The sequence below is a fragment of the Fukomys damarensis genome, unplaced genomic scaffold (assembly GCF_012274545.1).
Source record: "Fukomys damarensis isolate Sample0158 unplaced genomic scaffold, DMR_v1.0_HiC HiC_scaffold_19, whole genome shotgun sequence".
Taxonomy (NCBI): domain Eukaryota; kingdom Metazoa; phylum Chordata; class Mammalia; order Rodentia; family Bathyergidae; genus Fukomys; species Fukomys damarensis.
In genome coordinates, this window is record NW_022900931.1 from 40,716,009 (window position 1) to 40,727,486 (window position 11,478).

Genomic DNA, 11,478 nt, shown 5'->3' on the forward strand with positions numbered 1-11,478 from the left:
AGCTCAGTGGTTCCACTGCCTACCTCACAAGCACAAGGTCCTGAGTTCGATCCCTGGTACCCAAAAAAATAAAAAATAAAAAGATGACATATGAATAAAGTGGATCCCTGTTTCTAGAAACAAAGATAAATCCTACTTATTTACATTAAAAAATAATTTTATTTTTCTTTTGGTATGAACATTTTGTGACCAATGACTATAGTGATTTATTGAAAAAAGATACTCAAAGAGATGAAACTAAAATTATGATGCTACTACCCAGAGATAACCATTCTTCACATTTTTTAATTTGTCTTTGAAGAATAGTTCTTATACATTTAGGTACAGTTAGATAGAGGAAAAAATGAAATATTCTGTTCCTTAGCCTATTTTCTTCTCACTTTAGGTGAGAAACACTCACGAGCATACTCCAGGTCTACAATACTATAAAACTATCATTTCCAACAACCACAGGTAATGCCCTTTAAGAATCTCACCCAGTTTATTTAACATTACTCCTGTTGATGAACATTTAGGTGATTTCCACTGGTGGGAGGAGGTCCTTACCGAGGCCACAGTGAACTCTCTTTCCCATGTGTCTCTGTACATTTCCACTCAGGTCTCCAGGCAAACTCCCAGAAGCACAACTGCTGGGTTAAGGAGATGTTGGTTTCCCTGAACGTGAATCATTATACTCCTAGTATTAGCCTCTGGGAAAAGGAATAATATAAGTCTGGAGTTGTTTTTGAGAAACTAACACAAAATCATGCTAGAAATGGGCATACTGGGCTCTGGGAGAGTTACTACAGCCTGGTTCAGCCGTACGGAGGCAGGTCAGCCGGGGTTTTTAATGCTCTATCTATTTATCTCTCATCTATCTCTCTCTACACCCCCCACACGCTTCCCCTGTTGCACAGTCTCGCTGGATGTGCTGTGCTGAATGCTAACTGCATCACAGTAGTCCAATCCACAACCGGTCTGTGTGGTTTATTGAAAGTAACCAGAGCTTCAGTGAAATTTCGTCATGACTGGTAATGAACACTTTCAAAACCAGCAGTCCTAAACTCTGGCCTCCATCAGACGCTGCACCAAGGCTAAACTTAGTCATGTGGACCCAACTTTCTTGAGCCACCACTCACCTTAACGTCAGAGACCAGGAAAGCCAGAGTCCTTGTCTCAAATTATGTGCTCCCCCCGAGACCTTTCTATAAATTGTGATGTCGGGTAATAATAAAGTAGAGGTTAAAACAACCTGGTCAGATGCAAAAGTCTTTTCAGGAACTGAAAAGGTGTTTTAACACCTTAATTTGGCATGGGAGTAGGTAAAGGTAAGGACTTAAAGATTACCTTCATTATAAAGGACTTAAGGATTACTTTCATTATAAAGATTACTTTCTTTATACTCTACACTTAAATCTTCAAAAAATGTAACCAGCCTAAAACACAAAAGAAAACATGTTCTTCGTTGTTACCCTCCATTGCCAAGAAGCAGTACAGAAAGAGCAGTGCACAGAGGATCCACCATGGGAAACCACAAGGAGAAAATTTTCCATGCCAAAGGTCCACAGGAGAAAGATTTCTGTTGTAATCCTGTACAGTGCAATAATTTTTATTTGAGGCAGTAGTAAAGTTTTATAATAGGAAAATTCTATAGACAAGTCTATGCCAAGGAGATAAGGTTCATGCACAATCACAGAATGCAAATACGATCAAAGTATTTGTGATAGCTCTAAGTGAGGCTTGAAAGGTGGGCAACTTTAGAATAAAGCAAACAGAACCTCAGGAAGGAGGGTGATCGTCAAGTACTTGGAAGGGATCACCTGTATTTTATGTGCCCCACTGGATCAACCTAGGATGAGTGGGAGAAAACTACAGAGAAGAACAATCCAGCAATCTGATCAGTCCATGCTCTAGAGGTATGAACTAGGAATGGACAGGGTTTATAGGAGATGTAGTGATGTGGAACCATTTAATTGAGTGTTTAAAATCAGGAACTCTATTAAGGTTAAAGAATTAAATACATTGTTCCAGACCTTGGAACATGCTGTATACACTAGTTTTAATTTAATATAATATTTTTTTATTTGCAGAATACCTGCCTCTGAGTCTCCGTAAGCAGACTGCCATGGCTATATGTGGTTAGGTCACTTACTAACTGTGTGGCCTTCCACAAGTTACATAAGGCATTAGACCTCCTATGCCTCAGTTTCCCTATGTATATGAAATGAAAGTAATAATACTACCACATGGGGCTGTCATGTGAATAAAATGAGTTCGCATACACAACGTACTTAGAATTGTTCTTGGATATGTATATAAATCCCTTGTGCCAGTCTTTCTCTAGCCACCACTCTCTCTCTGCTCTAACATCAGTGACTAAGTAATTCGCCATTTATCTGCACCCTCCAAATGCATGTATTTGGAGTTATTAACATAGTGGAAATATAATACCAAATCATATACACCCGAGAGTGCGAATTCTTAAATGACTATTTTGGTCATGTTACCTGAGGAAAATTACCAACTTGATTCAATAAAGGGAGACAAAAACACATGATCTCATTTAAATGGCTGCTGAATTGAGTGGGACTTTTTCTTGATTTACTGAGATACCTGACCTTCCTCTTTTATTTTCTTTTCAGATTTAACATTTGAACAGAAAACCCTGACCAGCCATACACTGCTCTAACGTGATTTGTTGTTGGTTGAGACTGGAAGTGGGCAGGAACTGAATCTGCTGCTCTCTGGAGCACATGTCTGTATCAAAATTTTACTGATTTTTTTTAAAGATTTCCTCCAGCCAGGCTTTTAACATAAAATGCAGAATTCCCAACTACATTGGGGTTTCAGATAAACAACAAATCATTTTTAGCATAAAGATGTCCTAATCATTGCATGAAACCTACTTATACCAAAAATTATTTGCTGTTCATCTGAAATTCAACTGGAATTTTGCATCCTGAATTTTTTGTTTGCTAAATCTGGCAGCCCTCCTTGCAGCTCTGAGACCATGAAGCTATAATTCACTTGGGCACAGTTCTTAGCTGCTGGTGGAAAGAATATCATCTTGTGTTAGATTTTATTTCCCAACCAAAATGCACCCTGATTGCTTTTCCAATATAAGCAATCGTAATCTTACATGAATATTTTTAGAACCCCACTCATGGTGGTATTTTGTAGTTTATTTAATATAAGCCACACAATGGATAGGGAAAGCAGAATACATTAGCTTATGTTACCTTCTAGTTCTCTAGCTTGGGGAATGATATCCAGCTGACAGAGAGAACAAGCACTCTGACAAGCAACTTGAGTTAAAGGTCGGTAGTAAATTCCAAGAGAGATGCTAGACATTTTAATAAGTTCATGTCTGGATAAAGGTAAATGAAGTCAGTCTAGTTTCAGTGGTGACGCTCAGCCTTTTCTATGTCACACAGCTGGGACCATTAACTAATTGTGCCCTTTGAAGTCACAATTCCACATTTGGACACTAAATGGACTTGGTTATCCACATCGACAAACGGGTCCTGCGGAGTCAAAGCCCAAGGTAAATAGGAAACAGGCCCCTACCTCCCCCTGCGGAGCCTGGAGGGGACACCCAGTTCTCTCCCGTTCCCTACACACAAGGTGAACCTTCTCCTGTGGAGGCGTCCGCAGGTGTGGATGGAATTCAGACTCTAAAGCGAGTGATGAAGCAGCTGCCACAGTCAGAGGCCACTTCCGGTGGGCGTGGCCAGGTCGGAAGTCAAGGCCGCCCTCGCTCAGGGGCGGTGACATTCAGCATGGGCTGGGAGCCCTCAGAGGAGAAGCCGCCAGGGCAGAGTCCCGGGAAACTGTCCCCGGGGCACCATCTGGACTGTCCCTTGCCTGCCTGCTCTTGGAGCCCAGTGACTTTTCCAGAGTCTCTGACGGTTCAGCGAGCTGCTCACCGGCCTCCTTTCCTGAGGTTATCCAGGTTGGTTTCTGCTTCTCCCTCCTGGAATCCTGGGAGAACCACTCGGGCCGTCACCGTGAGGCTCGTAGTCCTGCTTTCCGGGGCGTAGTGCCGTCCTGCTCTTGCACTCTGCAGCTCTCGTCAGACCCGGCCCCTGGACAGGAGACCTGGGGAGAGAGTCTTCCGTGGGCGAGCACGGAGGTGGGAAGCGACTGAGTCTCGAGGGCGCGCCTGCTCCCAGCCCGGGAGGCCCTGTCCTGCCAGCCTGTTGGGATCTTGCTGTAGCTGGATCATAGCGAATTGTGCCACATGCAGGAGGCGCCCCACCCAGCCGCGCCCGGCCTTGTCTTGTCCCCTTTCCGGGCTGTGTGCCCGGGTTCCCTCCCCCAGCCCGCCGGCCTGGGCTGCTCACCAAGGGCCTCGCTGCCTCCACTCTGTGAGATCCGTGCCAGTCGCATCTACGCAGTCCTGGTAGCGAAAGGTCTCAGAGATAAGAAGCCAGTGTGCTCCGCTCCTTTCCAGATGTGAACCTGTGCTGGACCCCAAAACAGCTCCGAGTTCAGTTTGACCCAGCTTTCCGAGTAGCTTAGTGACTCAATTATTTGTGAATATCTAGAAAAAAGAGGCATGATGAGCAGAAATCAGATTAGATTCACTAAAAATGTCACAGCAGCCTAATTATACATCCTTTAAAGATTTTCAGTGTAACACATGGATAGGGTTCAAAAAGATGTCAAATAACTTGAAGAGAATGATTTATAATAAAAATAAGAATCTGATTCATCCATTTCAGCTCCCATTCTTGCTACCGAGAAAAATTATGTTTAACCCCTTAGGTATTTCTTCTCTTATAATATTCTCTCTTTCTCTCTTCACCCCTTTCCCCCATCTGCTCTACTTATACAGCTACTTTTTGGTATATGAACTCTAGACATTATCTATCGAGTTGCTATTATAAAAGATTAAGAAATCTTTTTTCAATTTTGCATTATTTCCCCACCTTGTATTTCATCCTCTGCAATAAAAAAATATAGAATGACTCCATGATTAATATTATTTTATCATGAATATGTACGCATCGTTAATGCAGAACTAAGCAATGTTCAATTAATACTTCAGGCTTTTGTTTTCCTTGGAGTTTCTGATTGCCTTTTAAAAAAAAAAAATTTCTCCTGTCTGCTATGCAATTCATTAATCCTCTTTCACCCAGTGCTGACTGGGGCAGGCAGGCAGCTCACTTGTCCCCTCCCTGCCACCCCTGCTTCCCAAGTGTTATTTTAGGACTTTCCACTCCTGTCTATATCTGGAATTAAATCGCTATTTCATGGGGCCTACATCTTCCTCTTTTTTAGTTCACCCTCTTTGTTTCTCTGGAGTGCTTCCTCACAAAGCTTTCTAAGAACAATTTCACAAGCAGGAACAAGAGAAGATGCATGGTAGGTAACATTGAGTTGTTTTCACAGAACTTCTCTGCAGTAGTGGTTTAAAAACACTGCTGAGTGTCCATGCTCCTGGTAAAACACAGTGAAAAATGTGAGGTGCTGTACGCCACTTAAACTCAACTTTGCCACACTGCTGCCATCCTAGAATGCTACGTCATACATGTTTAATACATAAAATTAGGGTCCACCTCCAAATACTTACATTGAGTGTGATAGCATTTTTTTCTTTAAAAAAAAGACCAAAAGACCCCCATTAGTTGTCTATTCATTGGTTTTACTTTAGAACAAAGCAAAAGTCAAGCACTTGTACATTTTTGGACCCTGCAGGACATCAGTGAGTCTCCTCCCAGCTCCTCCAGCCAGGCAGCTCTCAGAAGTTGCCAACAATGTGAGCAGAGGCCTGAGCTGAAAACACTTTTCAGGGGCAGTGGAATCAGCTGAAGAAAAGAAGCAAGTGACCTCACTCCTGAGACCAGAGGGGTGAGTGACAGTCAGAGCCACTGAGATTGCAATGCTAGAAAACCCAGTGGAACTAGTTTAGAGAAGAGGAGATTAGTACGAGGACGTAAGAGCAGCTCAGACGTCATGGGCAGAGATGTACCCAGGGCCAGGACATACTCTGAATGCGAGCTTGAAGCAACTGGGAGACCAAGGTGTCTTCTCTCTTCATCTCAGATTCTCTCACAGCAGGGTACCCCATTTCCCTTAGACAGGCCGCATGCCGTATCACAGCCGACCTCTGTTGTTGAAGTCCCAGCCAGAGTGAAACTGAAAGTTCTGGGTCCCAGAGTTCCTGGGGGCCAGAGCCCTGAACCAAATACCCATTCCAGGATCAATCAGCTATTGCTGGAAGACTGAGAATCGAATCCTAGGAACATGATTACTGTCTTGGAAACATTGTATCCGGTTGCTGGAGGGAATAATTTTCATAATATTGGGAGGAGAATCAAGGAAACAAACAATGAATGCCCAACAAATCTAATTTACAAAGACCAAATGAAACAAAATCCAGGAAGATTGTGAAGGTACATTCTGGAACTCAAATGGAGACATCCAGACTCAGCGGGTAGCAACAGACAGCCACAGAGCAAACCCTTCCTGCCCTTTCCATAAGATGAGGGAAATCTGGAATTTGATTTACTTTGAAGGAAATGGAGGTGACAAATAGTACTTCTGAAAGGTCGAAATGACAGGGAGAAAGGGAGGCTGCAGAGGCCAAGCGGGAGTGGTATCAAGGGCTCTAACCCTTAACCTTTAACCCCAGCTCTGATTTACAGGCTTCTCAGTTCAGCCATGATCCCAACCGACCGGGAAGAATAGAACTGTTACATTTTTCTCTTTGCTGAGAAGGCCTGGTCCCAGTGTCTAAGCTTCATGGCTTCTTGTCTGTGGTTGAGATCACTCACACGGCACTGTTCTGTCTCCCTCAGGGCCTTGTCACATGCTGTTCCCTCTGCTGGGATCGCACTTCCTCACATCGAACTCTGCTCCCGATGGCCTGCTGCACGGTGAGTGCAGTCACCCTGCTGGCTCCAGAGCCTAGAACAAGATGATCAGACCACTCAGTCCCCAAGCCCGTGGCCCTTGGCACAGTGGGTCTTAATCGTGCTCTAAGGTATCTCCTCCCTGGTGCCAAATGGCATCTACAGAGCGGCTGTGCATTTCCTCATCTGCAAACTCCATTGCTGTTTACAGAAGGTAACTGAATATTCCTGCTTCTTAGATCTCTCACCAAAACTGAAAAAAAAAATTTTTTTTCTGTCTTCTTCCTACTACCTCACTCAGTTACCTTCTGGCTAAAATCTCCTGTTCTTCCTTTCCTCATTCAGTGATATAATGGACATTTCAGAGTGACCGCCAGGCTCCAGGTATCATGCGCTTGCAGGGTCACAGGTATGGAAGACAATTTGTTCCCAACTAGTTTCCATATCATTAATGCCTCTTTCTCCTGCTTACACTGGGATTCGCGGGTGCCATAGTGCCCCATCCACAGCTCCCTGCTCAGCTGCATTTCTCCTGCAGACTGGGGATTGCATTTGCTAGTGGGGCATGAGCTTGATCTTACTGTGCTGCCCAAAGGAGCATCGGTGGCTTCTCCACTGTCACCGTGAGTGCGGAATGTTTGTGGTAGACCACCGTCAAGCCCAGGCTGGGGGCAGGCAGTGCAGGCAGGAGGAAATAGTTTCTATTTTTAATGTGTCAAGTGAAGGAGCTAAAAGCAGAAGGGGGAAATCTCTGACCAGCCCTTCTGCCCCCGAGTTTCTCAGCTTCAGCTACTAAGGGACTTAAAATCTTACTCATTAGACTTTCCATGGGAAGCTCTGAGGTTCTCATGCTCCTCTGCGGAGTTTGAGGCTCCCTCGTCCCCAGGGTGTGGGACCACCAGGGCAGCCGACTACTCAACAAGGAGGGAGGCACACGGCATCGGGTGTGCTCAAAAGGGATGGAGGTTCTGAGGGAAAAACTGCACACGTGGAAAGGCTGACTTGGGTTCCATTCCCCATGCCCAAGGGCCATATTGTGAATCTCTTTTGACCTAATGCCGGACGATAGCATTCTGATCCACCGTGACCTCCCTGCACTGTATCCTATGGAGTACGTGTGGCAGAGGTAACCACCTGCCTTTCCAGCAGCCGCTGCTTCCCTGTGACCATCGCCTGACACAGCCATGGAAGTCTCTCAGGACTCACTCTGGGAGAGAAAGGTCTTGGCATCCCCTGAATCCTTCAGAGCAGCCTGTCCATCCCAAGGGGCCTGAAGGACTTGAGTCAAGGCTGTGTGGGTGATTACAATTATGTGTCCCTCGTTATCTCATGTGTGACAACAACTTACCATTTCACTCACACATCCAATTTATTTTTATTGAGTATCTCACAAGTCCAAGCCCAGAGAGATCCTGGGGGACAGTGGATGAGTCCAGGAAAGAGCTGTGACACAGAGCACTAATGCAGGGAATGAAAGGAGCAAAGAGTTTGTGGGTTCACAGAGAGGCAGCCTCTCCTCTTGCGAGTAAGGGTGGGTGGCAAAGGAGGAATCACAGAGGGCTGATCACTCACACTGTCTCAAAGGAAGAGGAGGGACTGGCCAAATGGAAAGAAGGGAGGGAGGAATGAAGGAAGAGAGCAAGGGAGGGGGGAGAACTGAAGGAAGGAGGGAGGGAAGGAAGATGTGAAGAGTGTAGGGCACACAGAGTGGAGTGAGGCGTACGCCAGCAGAGGTAGAAAGGAAGGGACTTTACCTTGGAAGCCAACACGTGTGGATTTTAACTTCAAAGTTCCTGGGAGTCACTGCTGACGGCTTCTCGCAGAGTGGTGGTGCGACCCATGATAGGTAAGAGATTGGGTGAGCTGCCCGCCATCCAGCCAGTGCCCCACCAACTCTGGAGGTAACAGACCCTGGGAGAGGACTTGGAGATTTGTTGTCATTTTCTACATCAAGGCTCAGCTTTTTTGGACAGTGATAAAGCACAAGCATTTTATCATCCCTTCAGGTGCCTAAGATGACATAAAAAGATCTTAGATGACTCTACAGTTTCTGCATTTCTCTGCTGGGCTCCGGGGACATCTTCAAAATCAGAGGGAAGGTGTGTTACAGGGTGACACAGCTTGAACTCCGCGTGCAAGAGTAGCTGAGTGACATCGCGCTGTGGTGCTCATTCAGCAGGCGCAGTAGGCGCAGGAGAGCACACAGCTCTCCAGGGACAGTCAGAAAGATGGGATTTAGCTCAGTGGTCCCACCACCTGTCTTGCAAGGGCAAGGTACTGAGTTCAACCTCCGGTACCCCGACCCCCAGGACAAAAAAAAAAAAAAGAAAAAGACTGGGCTTAGCTCCTCCACTGGCCCACGGCACCAGCTCAGACATATCCCTTCCATGAAGACTCAGCTTCCCCTCAAAACCATGGAAACAATGACATCAATCTTGCCTACTAACTACAATTTCAGAGTGAAATATGGCTTGAAAAAGTGCTTTACATGAAATAAAATAGGATGAAGAATCACCTCGGTGATAATGATGATGGCGCCGCATCTGAATACTTAGTCTCCTCCTGCATGTACAATGCTGTTTGTCTCTGTCGTCTCATAAATACCAGCCCCGTCGCTCTCCGCTGGTATGGATAATGGGTAGAAATAGTTAATATAATGCTTGCAGAAGCATCAGACTTAAATTACCGCTAGAATGGGTGTTTGTTCTAATGAAATTGGTTGCCTTGATCATGTAAAGGTACGAGATCCCAATGATGAATGTAACTGTAGGGTATACCTAAAAAGTACCAATAAACTCAATGAAAACAAGAAAGGAAGAAATTGGTTGCCTTGTGGTGACAGTATCAAAAAGTATGCAGCTGTGCTTATCCTGAGCTTTCATACAGCCCTCAACAACTCAGTGAATTTACAGAGGCGGGAGCTGAGGTCCAGAGAGATTTTGTGACTGCCCAAAGTCACACACTTGGAAAACGCCGAGGCCCTTTGCCTTCATATCTCACTGTCCTAAGAGCGATTCACCTGAGAGCCAGCTCCAGGTGCCAAAGGGTACCAGCGGGAGACTGGTTCAAATATATGGTCACCTACGATTAATGTTGTCCTTATTTGGTTGGTGGCTGAAAATTGTGTTGGCTGAAGAGTACAACAGTTCTATGGCTAAGACTGGCAAAGATCTTTCAACTCTACAGGATGACAGACTCCTTTTTAAATGTATGTTTGGAAAGAGCAATAGAGAAGAGGAGTTGTAAAAAAATGGTTTATCTTTGCCCACAGTTTGGCTTCCCTCATTGTTCGGTAAGTGTTCATTGAGGTTTACAGCGTGTCTGTCACAAGTTCTGAGCAGTGAGGCTACAAGACAACAAGCAAAATCCTTGACTTTATAGAGCTAACATTCTTCTGGGAAGAAAGGCAAGCACAGGGTTAAATGACTCAGATATATCATACACCAGGAAGTTGTGAGTATTCAAAAGAAAAAAATAAAGGATGGAAGAGTAGAATGAAATATTGCAGAAGGAATAACTGAGATATTAGAATAACTGAAATAAAACATCATTGAGAATACAACTATTGAGCAAAAATACCTGAAAGAAATAAGAGCATTACCCATGCAACTGTCTAATGAAAGAGCTCTCTAGTCAGGCAAAGGAAGCAGGAAGTACAAAGGTCCTGAGGCAGGGTGTATGGGGTACAGTGAAGAAAAATCAAGGGTCCAAAAGAGCTGGTCTGAGAAATAGAGGAAAGAGTGGTAGAAGATGAAGTCAGAGAAGCAACAGGAAAAGGAAACAAGATCAATCTGCACCTTGTAAATAGACATGACACATAAATTATATGCTCTTATGTTTTAGCAATGAGAAAAGTCATTACTGATTCCAAAATCAAAAGGAAACTGATCACTGGGCTTAGACTAAATGCTCTCTCCCTATTTCAGCTACTACTGACTAGCATTCAGATTAACCCTGGATGGTTATTCAACATTCCAGTGGCAACAGAGTTGACTTCTCCTAAAAGTCCGGTATCTGGGCAGCATGACCATCTGAAAGGAGTGGAGCGTTAACTTTTGAGTAATTCAACAGAGGTAACTCCACACACTCGCACTCATTTTCACCCATGTCAGCGTTGTCACTGCAGGCTGTCTTCAAGTTGTGGTTTCCTACCCAAATGCAGCTTAAATTCCTAGTAAAATACCTCTCCCCTCAGCCCTTTCTTCCTGTTGCTCTTGCTTCACACCAAGAATAGTGAAACCCTAATTACTATCCAGTTCCTCTCCCAACTTTTTTTTTTTTTTTTTTTTTTGATACTGGGAATCGAACTCGGGCCCTTGCACTTTTGAGGCAGGCGCGCTTTTGAGGCAGACACCATTCAAGGCAAGCAACCGAACCAACTGAGTTAAATCCCCAGCCCTCCCAGCTCCTTAATCTCTACTTTCTCTCTAGTTATAACTAACTCCTTAGATAATAAAAGGACTCTTCATTCTCACTGCAAAGTTCTTTATCTGATTTCTATTAATTTCTTAATATTTTATCAGCTTACTCCTGTCCCCAAATGCCTCAATTTTATCCTTTTATAGACTGCTTCAGATTGTTACTGAGACTGTCTACCCTCCCCAATTTGATTTTTTAATAGCTGCACATTTTGAAGAGAACA

The 11,478-nt window shown here is 44.4% G+C and overlaps 1 long non-coding RNA gene across 3 annotated transcripts; it reads left to right on the forward strand.

Moving 5' to 3' along the window:
* Window positions 1-3,854: 3,854 nt before the first annotated feature.
* On the forward strand, window positions 3,855-8,975 carry LOC104868983. Of its 3 annotated transcripts, none has more exons than XR_004517968.1 (4): window positions 3,855-3,931; window positions 6,783-7,050; window positions 7,182-7,245; window positions 8,843-8,975. It is a non-coding gene; the product is annotated as an uncharacterized LOC104868983 (long non-coding RNA). The 3 variants fall into 3 exon arrangements; XR_004517969.1 differs by lacking the exon at window positions 8,843-8,975 and adding an exon at window positions 7,864-7,997; XR_004517967.1 differs by lacking the exon at window positions 8,843-8,975 and having other exon boundaries at window positions 7,182-7,997.
* Window positions 8,976-11,478: the final 2,503 nt, after the last annotated feature.